The 10202-nt window shown below is 43.3% G+C and overlaps 1 protein-coding gene across 1 annotated transcript in view; it reads right to left on the reverse strand.

Moving 5' to 3' along the window:
• LOC124804705 (synapsin) overlaps positions 1 to 9918 on the reverse strand; it is a 744296-nt gene extending 734378 nt beyond the window's left edge. The window contains exon 1 of the mRNA XM_047264964.1: positions 9820 to 9918. The gene's annotated coding sequence lies outside the window, so the exon portion shown is untranslated. The remainder of the gene's footprint in view (positions 1 to 9819) is intronic.
• Positions 9919 to 10202: the final 284 nt, after the last annotated feature.

Consider the following 10202-nt stretch of genomic DNA (forward strand, 5'->3'; position numbering starts at 1 on the left):
ACAAATGAAGCCTAGCGCTAAACACTTGTACTGTTTTTCTTAAGTAAGACAGACCCAGATTTGTGGCAGTCTGATCTAATTTCTACTAAATGTATAAAAGCGTGTTACGTCTAAGTTTGAGTGAAGTGTAAAAAGAAGAAATGTTATAACTTATCGTGACGACTCACGAGCGACTCAAGAGGACAATGGCTATACAAAAGAGCGCTCACTGGACGTGAAACGGACATAAAAATCTACCGTCATTGTAGTACTAAGCATAAGGTATGACATATGTTTTAGTTATAATAAATATTTGTTCTGAAAATATTGAATCATTCAGCAGTGCTCATTCCTATCATCTCGTCAGTACTATTTTCATTTTAATTACGCATTTTGCTAAGATTACAGACGCCAAGATCAGCAGTCCAATGTGCGTGTTACATTGACAAAAAGAAAACTGTTTTATCGTCTTCTTGCATCAGCTTTATTACTGACTTTCCCATTTTTGTGTGAGGTTACAGTTGTTTTTGCGCCCTTAAGAACTTTCTGGTCCCTTAGGAAATTGCTTTCTCATAACAATAACTTCACGACCGGGTATGATCGTATCTACGATCATGAAGTGATTAGAAAGACGATAATGCAATTTCTTAATCAATAGCACGCTAGCTGTGACTACTTCAAGACACGCGAAACCGCAAGTAAAGACTATTCACATTTCATAATGCAATATTTTATGACAGTGGTCAATCAATGATTCTTACGCCAATTGTGATTGATAAAACAGTAAGCGAAATCTCAAATTCCAACTTTTCCATTGAATAACAACATCACTTTTATTTTGTTACATCACAGAGACAGAAACAAACAGCGAGGTCATCGATCCAATCAGATTAGGGTAGGATGGGGATGAAAATCGGCCGTGCCCTTTCAAAGGTACAATCCCGGCATTTGCAAATAGCGGTTCAGGGAAATCACAGAAAACCTATATCAGGATGGCCGGACGTGGGTTTGAACGGTCCAGTATCCAAGCCTCGCTCGGTGAATGGGACGGAGATCGGTAGATGAGGTATAGTTGTACAGACAAACAAATAATTACAACTTCAGAAAGAAATTGATAATTGATTTAAGAAAAAGAGCTTCACAAACGAAACAAGTCAGTAACACGTCGGTTCACCTCTGGCCCTTATGCAAGTAGTTGTTCGGCTTGGCATTGATTGGTAGAGTTTTTGGATGTCCTCCTGAGAGATATCGCGCCGATCTGTCCAATTGGCGCGTTATATCGTCAAACTCGCGATGTAGTTGGAGGGCCCTGCCCATAATGCTCCAAACATTCTCAACTGTGGAGTGATTCGGCGACCTTACTGACTAAACTAGGGTTTGGCGAGCGCGAAGGCAAGCGGGAGGAATTTTCACCATATGGGTGCGGGCATTATCTTGCTGAAAATGTAAGGCCAGCATGGCTTCCCATGAAAGGGGGTGGAATTCCGTAGCCATACAATCGTGCTGTAAGGATGTGGCGGATAATAAACCCTAAGCGATTCTGCTATGAAAAGAAATGACACCCCAGACCATCTCTCCTGGTCGTCTGGCCGTGCGGTGGGCAGCGGTCAGGTTGATGTCTCACCGCTGACCGGGACATCTCCACACTTGTATTCGCTGGTCACTGGGGCCTGGAATGTCATTGACTGGTGCAGAATTATCTTCAAGGATGAGCCACATTTCGAATGGAGTCCCTACGTCCAACGAAGCCGTGTCTGGAGATGCCTCGGATAACGTGGGATAGCTACCTGATAGTCGGCCGCCATATAGCCGACGAATAGGAGTGATAGTCTGGGGGCCATTTCTTTCATAACTTCTACGTCCCATTAACTGTCCTTCATAGCACTTCATCTCGTGTTTACATTTCAGAAAGATAACACCCGCCTGCACAGAGCGATAGTTTCTGCTGCTTGTCTTCGTGTTTGCCGAGCCATAGCTTGACCTACAAGGTCGCCGGATCTCTTCCCAATTGAGAACGTTTGGAGCATTATAAGCAGGGCCTTCCGAACAGCCAAGTTTTTGACGATTTAACGCAACAGTTGGACAGAATTTGGTACGACATCTCTCAGGATGACATCTGACAACTTTACCAATGAATGCCAAATCGAATAACTGGTTCATAAGGGGCACAGTTGAACGAATGCTTTGTTCACTTGCTTAATGTGTGGAAGTCCGCAGCTCATGGTATTGCGGTAGCGTTCTCGCTTCCCGCACACGGGGTCCCGGGTTCGATTCCCGGCGGGGTTAGGGATTTTTCCCTGTCTCCAGATGACTGGATTTTGTGTAGTGTTCAATATCATCATTCATCTCCATTACGGTTGGAGGACGGCAATGGCAAACCACCTCCGCTAGGACCTCGCCTAGTCAGCGGTGCGGGTCTCCGCATCGTCCCCTACGCTCTTCGGAGTATGGGACCTCATCATCAATTTGTGAAGCTCTTTGTCATGAATAAATCACCCAATTTTTCTGAAGTTATAATCATTTGCTTGTCTGTACATGACTCATCACATCTACCGGTTTCCGTCCCGTTTGTATATTTACTTCGTGATGAATCGATTTTTTTTTTTTCTACAGAGTATATTTCAATATTCAAAAATAAATGCTTTGAGAACCGAAAAACACTCATAGATATTACGTTGGGATAGGAGCTCTGTTTAGCTGAGAGACTACAGTCATGAATATTGAAATGACATGCTAGAAGGCTGTAAGGTGTTGCAAAAATTAACTGTTGTCTTGTTTCGAGAAAATCTGCTTTCATTGATTCTCCATTCTGGCCACCGTATTAAAACGGTGTTGGTCCACCTTTGGAGAGGAACATAGCTGTGATTGTACGAGGCGTGGATTCGCCTACTCCATGATAAGTTTTCGGACAAATGTGGCACAGGGTGTCTACACAATTCCCGTAATTTACGGGCCATGGTTTGTGCCGCGGATCTGACACTCAATAATCAAAGTGTGTTCCATCGGGTTCAGATCAGGCAAATTTAGTAGGCAGGACAACAACATGCTTATCAAATCACTGTAGAGTGGTTCTAGTTTTGTGACGCTGCATTTTTTCTGTCGAGTAATCCACTTTTGCATTCCCACCTCAAAGGAGTCCGCCGCCAACCCGTTGAGAAATTTGGAAACTTCTTCTTGCAACTCCTCGTCCGTCTGGAATCGTAGACCGCCTAGGTGCTCCTTCAATTTCGGAAACAGATGCAAATCCCTGGGTGTCAAATAGGGGCTGTAAGGGGGGTGGTCAATGACATCCCAGCCAAATTTGTAGATTAACTCCTTCGTCTGTTGCGACACATGTGGATGGGCATTGTCGTGGTGCAGCCTTACGCCTTTTCTGAGTTTTCCCCTGCGACGATTTTGGATTGCCTGTCTGAGCTTTATCAAGGTATCGCAATAACCTGCCATGTTTACGGTGGTCCAAAAAAAAATGTTCAAATGTGTATGAAATCTTATGGGACTTAACTGCTAAGGTCATCAGTCCCAAAGCTTACACACCACTTAACCTAAATTATCCTAAGGACAAACACACACACACCCACGCCCGAGGGAGGACTCGAACCTCCGCCGCACAGTCCGTGACTGCAGCGCCTTAGACTACGGTGGTCCCTCTAGGCATAAAATCAATGATCAGTACACCACGCCGGTCCCAAAACACCGATGCCATGATTTTTTCTGCTGATAGCTGCTGCTTAAACTTCTTTGGTGGTGGCGATCCGGTGTGTTTCCATTGGCGTGATTGTTGTTTCGTTTCCGGAGTAACGTAGTGGCACCACGATTCATCCTCCGTAACAATGGAATCAAGGAAGTCTTCCTTATTCTCGTCGCACTGACCCCAGAACTTCCGAGCACAGTCGACGCACTGCTGTATGTGGACTTCTGAAAGCACGTGCGGCACCCAGCGCGCGCACACCTTGTGGTAGCCTAGCTTTTCATTCAATATCCTGTCAGTTGAAGCTTCAGAAGCCTCAGGTATTTGAACAGTCAGTTGCCGGATGGTGATTCGCCGATCTTCGAGGAGGATTTGCTCAACTTTCGCCACAACTTCGTCGGAGATCGACGGCCTCCCGCCTCGTTGTCCGTCGTGGACGTCCGTACGGCCGTTGACAGTCTCCCTATACCATTTTCGGACGTGTTGAATGCATATACACGTTTACCCATATACTTAACTCGATTGCCAATGACCTTCTTGCTTGCAAAAATCGGATGACCGCACGAATTTCACACCTGGAGGTGACGGCGACGACGGTCTCCGTCGTCTATGGCTGTCAGGCCGGTACTGACCGTTGCAGAGCCACGCTGGTTGTTGGAATCGGTGGTGGGGGATCCGGCGAACACGGTGGTGTTACCAGATTTCGCGTTGCACCATGCATGGTAAGGGTACAAAGTTCGGAGCCTTACTTTTGAAAGCAGGAATACTTCTTTTACTGGCATGCATCAGTAGCGCGGTGTATGTTTAGAGCTTCTGTTGACCTGGATGGCGTCGTTGCCGGAAACGACTATCGGTGTTGTGTAACGAGAGACCTGATTCCTCCGACCAAGCAACTCGTTTCAGTTAACGCGCAGTCCAGTCTCTATTATTCTGCTCCCACGGCAAGCGTAACTGATGATGTCGTTAGATCAAGACGGGAACACGTAGGAATTCTCTGCCGTGGGGCTCTGTCTTCAACAATGTGCACTGAATGGTGTGCTGCGAAACATGTCAACAACAGCATTATGCTCTGTTTGCAGATCTGTCACAAATCGCTGCCTATCCTTCTTTACAGAGCGGGCAAGCTTCCGCTTCCACGTTCTCTGATGAGCCTGAACGTCCAGCACCTTGTCGCCTACTCTTTATTTGATCTTCCTTCAATCACTGTCCACAGATGTTCGCTCGTTCCCAGGTACCGACCCATAACGATCTCTCCCTTTGTCAGATTCGCTTATGTCAATTGATATCGCCATCTGCGACCCGGATCGTCTCTAGAATGGCTCCTGATCGTCTTTGGTTCCGCTTATATACTTTTCTCACCGCCTCATGTGTCGTAACGTCACGAAGCGGCATTCGCTTGCACGGTGAACGGTGCTCATAATGTTTTAGCTCAGCAGAGTATTTCTACTGCTATGACCGGTTTTGTTCACACTGACCATTTTCAGATGTGAGTATATCGGCATCTACACTAACTGGCCAGCTTCTGAAAGCAATACGCGCGCTGCGTCGTTGAACAAATGGATTGTCACATTCGGGTTGCTTAAAGTAATAGACATTTACAGGCTTTGCATAGACGTTACGTAAACTTGATACCAAGAGCTCCGTACGCTTAATGCGCATTCAGTTCATTTTTCTCAAAAAGAAATTATGTATGAAAAAAGAAAAAACACGCATGGTGGAACGACAACTGTGAAAACGCTCTTAAAGCACGCAAATTGGCCTTATAGAAATACAGCAGCAAGAAAACGCCAGAAACACAACAAAATTTCTTCAAAGTACGGAAAGAAACAGCCAGAACCATCAGACAAACCAAGAGAAGGTACCTAAAGAACAACTGGAACAACTGAAATTACAATAAAGGAGATTTCTACAGGACATTCGCAAGTAGGATACGAGTATACACACCACAAAATCTCTGCTTTAAACACAAAATGAAAAATTAGCACTTACTAATGAAGAAAACTGCAAATAACTCACAGTTTACTTCACCAATTTACTAAAGACACAGAACCCACAGAAAGATCCCCCCTTACTAAACCCACACAAACCAACCAAACTCAATACCACCCTCATAAGAAGAAATCCTCAAGCACACCCACCAACTCAAAAACAACAACGCGACTGACATAGTAGCAGAACTACTGAAAAATTTTGGCTCTAAATCACTTGAGCTGCTCTCGGAAATTATCAAAGAAATTTGGACAACAGAAGAATTAGCTGACGACTGGAAGTCTTCACTTATCCACCCCCTGCACAAAAAAGGCGACAGAACGGATGTCAACAATTACCGAGGCATTTCACTTCTACCAGTCACCTACAAGATCTTCTCTTCATGCCTATTGCAGAGAACACACGAACAAATTGGACACAAGATTGGAGAGTATCAAGCGGTTCCTGACTCGGACGTTCTTGCCCTGAACAAGTTTTTAATCTGAAAACAACGTCGAAATACAGAGCTATTTGACATAAGCCCACTAGATGTACATTCGTCAACTTCAAGAAAGTGTATGACTCAGTCGACCGTAAACCCCTTGTCAACACTCTAATAGACTTCGGACTCGACCATAAAACACGTAAGCTCATTGAACAGACACTCTCCAACACAGTCTCTAAAGCAAAATTCATGGGGGAAATCTTGGAATGTCTTGAGTTCAGAACTGGAATAAGACAAGGAGACAGACTATCTTCAATTCTGTTCAGTATCATTTTGGACAAGGTCATAAGGGGATGGGAGAGTGAGCTTAGAAAACATGGCCTATGTAAGCCAATGGAGATTGGAAGGAAAACTGAAGTCACCTGCCTAGCCTTTGCCGATGAGCTTGCAATTTTGACAGACAGTGAACAAAGTGCAATACATCAAATAGAAATACTCAAGGAAAGCGCCGAGAAGGTTGGCTTGCAAATTTCTTTTGAGGAAACGGAATTTATCTGTGCACTCTTAAACATACAGAAACTCACCAGAAAATATGGACGGATAAACCGGGTTCCACATTTTAAACACCTGGGGGAAGTTTTGAGAGAGCCTACGGCCGAACACACCAACTTTACAACAATAAGTGCATTTCCTTGCATGTTCTCGCATGTAAAACTCAGCCACTACAGCACTATCACTAAAACCGAGGTGCTATACGCAGCAGAAACCTTGTCACTCCATAACACGATGCTACCACAAAATATAAAAAAAGGAGATCGAAAGATCATTAGAAAAATCCTTGGACCACGAAAAACTGAAGCTGGATATAGACTGCAAACGAACAAAACTGCAAAGGAAATTTCAAATATTGCTGCTGACATTAGAAAAAGACGACTTAAATTTTGTGGACACATACACAGGCTCCTTGAGTATAGACTCACACGCCAGATACTCATAGCCACTGAAAACGTTAAAGGTATGAACTGGGCCGAACAAGTACAAAGAGACGTAACTGATTCTCAACTCACCATTCAGGACACTGCAGACCGTAACATCTACAGAAGCAAAATAATAAATGGGAAGTCCAGCTAGAGACAAGAGCCAAAAGGACCGGTACAAAGCTTTTACATATGTATGCGCGAAACACGACGGTGTTGATCGAAGAGGTGAAAAAGCCTTAAAAGTTAATACTAACCACGGGATTACAGCACAGGTGGCTTTCTGCAGTTCTGAAGTAATGTATAGAGAAAAGTCGAATGGGACCTATGATTTCGTGGAAAATGCAATGCTTGTAAAAATGAAACATTCTAACATCTTCTTTTGTTGGATTCGCATATCCTGTATTTCAAGTGCGTCACACAGTCCCATTAGTAAAAGACGGCATGAGAAACTTTTTGACCTCCTCCTGACAACGATGCGCCCACTTCATTAGAAATGAAATTTCTGGGTAACGCAGATACGGACGTGACAACCGAAACAGCGATAAAACAGATTAATACTGTCTCAACTCAGAGAAATTTCAATCCCGTTATCACAGGAATTGAATATTTATGTATGCATTTTTGATGTGAAAATTCATCCTGATAAATATTTATTAACAGCCATTCTCTGGCACAATTAGTAAGCTGGAATTTAGACAGAGATGAATTACACTGAAGCGAGCGCAGCAGCATTTAATTACAGATGTCATTTCACGTAGACAGGAATTCTATCTCACAGCGGACGGTGACCAGTTATGACATCCATTTCCATTCATCTACAAAAACTGGTTATCTGGCATATCTGCTAGGCGTCAAACAGCGTTATTTAAGCTTGAAGACAAACGTTACAGAACGTTTCCCACGCCTACCTCTCTTTGCCTACGTCGCAGTCACGTGATAGGATAGCATCACTGTGGCGTCAGGGGCATCATAAACTTTTTTGGACTCTACAGCTTTTACAGTTATGGCAAGGAACTGAAAACCTACAAACTTACTCAAACACATACAGCAAAAAATCTTTATCACAACAGCGAAAATTACAGCGTCATAACACTAGAACTTAGAAAGAAACACAATGAAAGGATGAAGAGAGAACAGTAGGAAAAGAAAAAAAAGTGCTAAATAAATTCATACGCGCTCCTTAGACACAGTGGACGAAAAAAAGTTTCAAGTGGTGGTGAGTGTAATCGCAATTTGTGTTTTGCTCTCTTGTGTGCGAATATCGCAATAAACAACTCTCCACCAGCCATAGGGCTGTTTCCATTGCCATTATGTAGGAGATGTAATCTAGTGGATTCGATAAACCACCAGCTGATATGACGTTTTAATGCATAAATGAGCAGTGGACAAGACAGATACTTGACAGAATAACATGATGCGCGACAAACTCATACATTGCACAAGATGTTTTGCTTCCGGCAGGCTCTTGTACCTCAAAACGTGTACTAATGGTACAACTGGCTCGTGGCAAATGATACGCACTACATAATTAGTAAGGCAACCGAATGGATCTTCAGGACCATTGATACTTCTTAACTACGAAACTCAAGGAATTACTTCAAAACAGAATTTACAATAAAAATTTGAACAGTGTTATGCACCTACATACATACATGCTCCGCAAGGCATCATAATTTGCACTGAGGAGGGTACAACCTGTACCGCTGTTAGTTATTCCCTGCCCCGTTGCAATCGCAAGTGGAATGAGAGGAAAACGTTCCTCTTTCTATAGAATTTGCCAGTCCTCTAAATTTTCTCAATTTAGTTATTGTCAAAAGAGTATTTTCTTTCTTCCATGGATTCCCATTTGAATTAAGGGCGCTTCCGTAATACTCGCATGCTGATCGAACCTATCGGTAACAAATCTTCCTTTAATCCTAGCTGGTGGGGATCCCAGTACCGGTATTCAATCAGTACTCAAGAATGCGTCGCTCAAGTGTTCAGAACATTGTCTCCTTTAGAGATGAACTACACATTTCCTAGAATTATCTCAATAAAACGAAGTCCCTGTGGAAGGTGATTTATTTATTGAGAAGGAGACTCCTGTTTCATTTCATTATTATTATTGCTCCAGAAATTGTTTCATTGAAATAATGATGATTATTTTAATTAATCAAATTTTGCTTTATGAATTGCAGATTTTTTAGGTTCAACCACTAAAATAAGAATCGCCACTTTAACGGACAAAAAGAAAAAGATTGCCTAAAAAGTTAGGTAGAGAAACCACAACATGAAGTTTGAAAGGAAAGGCTGTAATGGAAATGCAAAAAAAGTAATGATGTGGGGAAAAAGAGGTTAAGCCACTTGTTCGTGAAAAGAAGAATATTTTCGACCGAGTTAGTATTAGGCACAAATTTTCACTAGTCACCACCAGTTCGTTGTAATATTTTTATTTTGAGTTATTTCGGAGAACTGAGTGCCGTGTCTTTTAGTTGCACCTTCGACCGACAACGTTCTCATTGTATCATTTATTGTTTCGATTTTAGTCTGAGATATATACATCCTTCTTACAATTGTAGTCTCTTTTAAGGTGTCGAACTTAAGATATTCTCTGCAACGATTTACAGCGAATGGTAACTGAATGTCCTGCAAGCCCTGATTGCCATGCGTTGTGTTATTCACACCGACAGCCAGCTTCATGTAATCACGTTTTTCAGTTTCGCAGCTGATAACCCTGAGTACGCAGTGAACAGGTAAAAGAGTGCGGCAGCTGTACTCACCAGTCAGTGTTCTGGTCATCGATGACGAGCAGCGTGAAGCAGCGGTCCTTGTTGTAGGCCGGCCTGGCCCCGGACACTGCGCCAGCGCCTGACACCGCCGCGCCTGCAACACAAAGCCGTATGAAGGGTTGCCGCCATGTGGCATTGCAGGGGCCACGCACTCTAGCTCGCAGAGGTCACCTGCACCTCCAAGTGCGGCTCATTTTCCAGTGTTTCAAGAAGTGTCGCTATTAGAGCGATTTGGTGCTATCATTTGGTGATTCACGAGCTGGGATTTGACAGCAATCAATGAAAACAGATAATACTTCAACAAATGTAAGTATCGTCGAACATCGATGTGGATCGTACAGGACGCTCTGTAGCTGTGATTATGGAAGAAATAA

This window comes from Schistocerca piceifrons, chromosome 7 (assembly GCF_021461385.2).
Source record: "Schistocerca piceifrons isolate TAMUIC-IGC-003096 chromosome 7, iqSchPice1.1, whole genome shotgun sequence".
NCBI lineage: Eukaryota > Metazoa > Arthropoda > Insecta > Orthoptera > Acrididae > Schistocerca > Schistocerca piceifrons.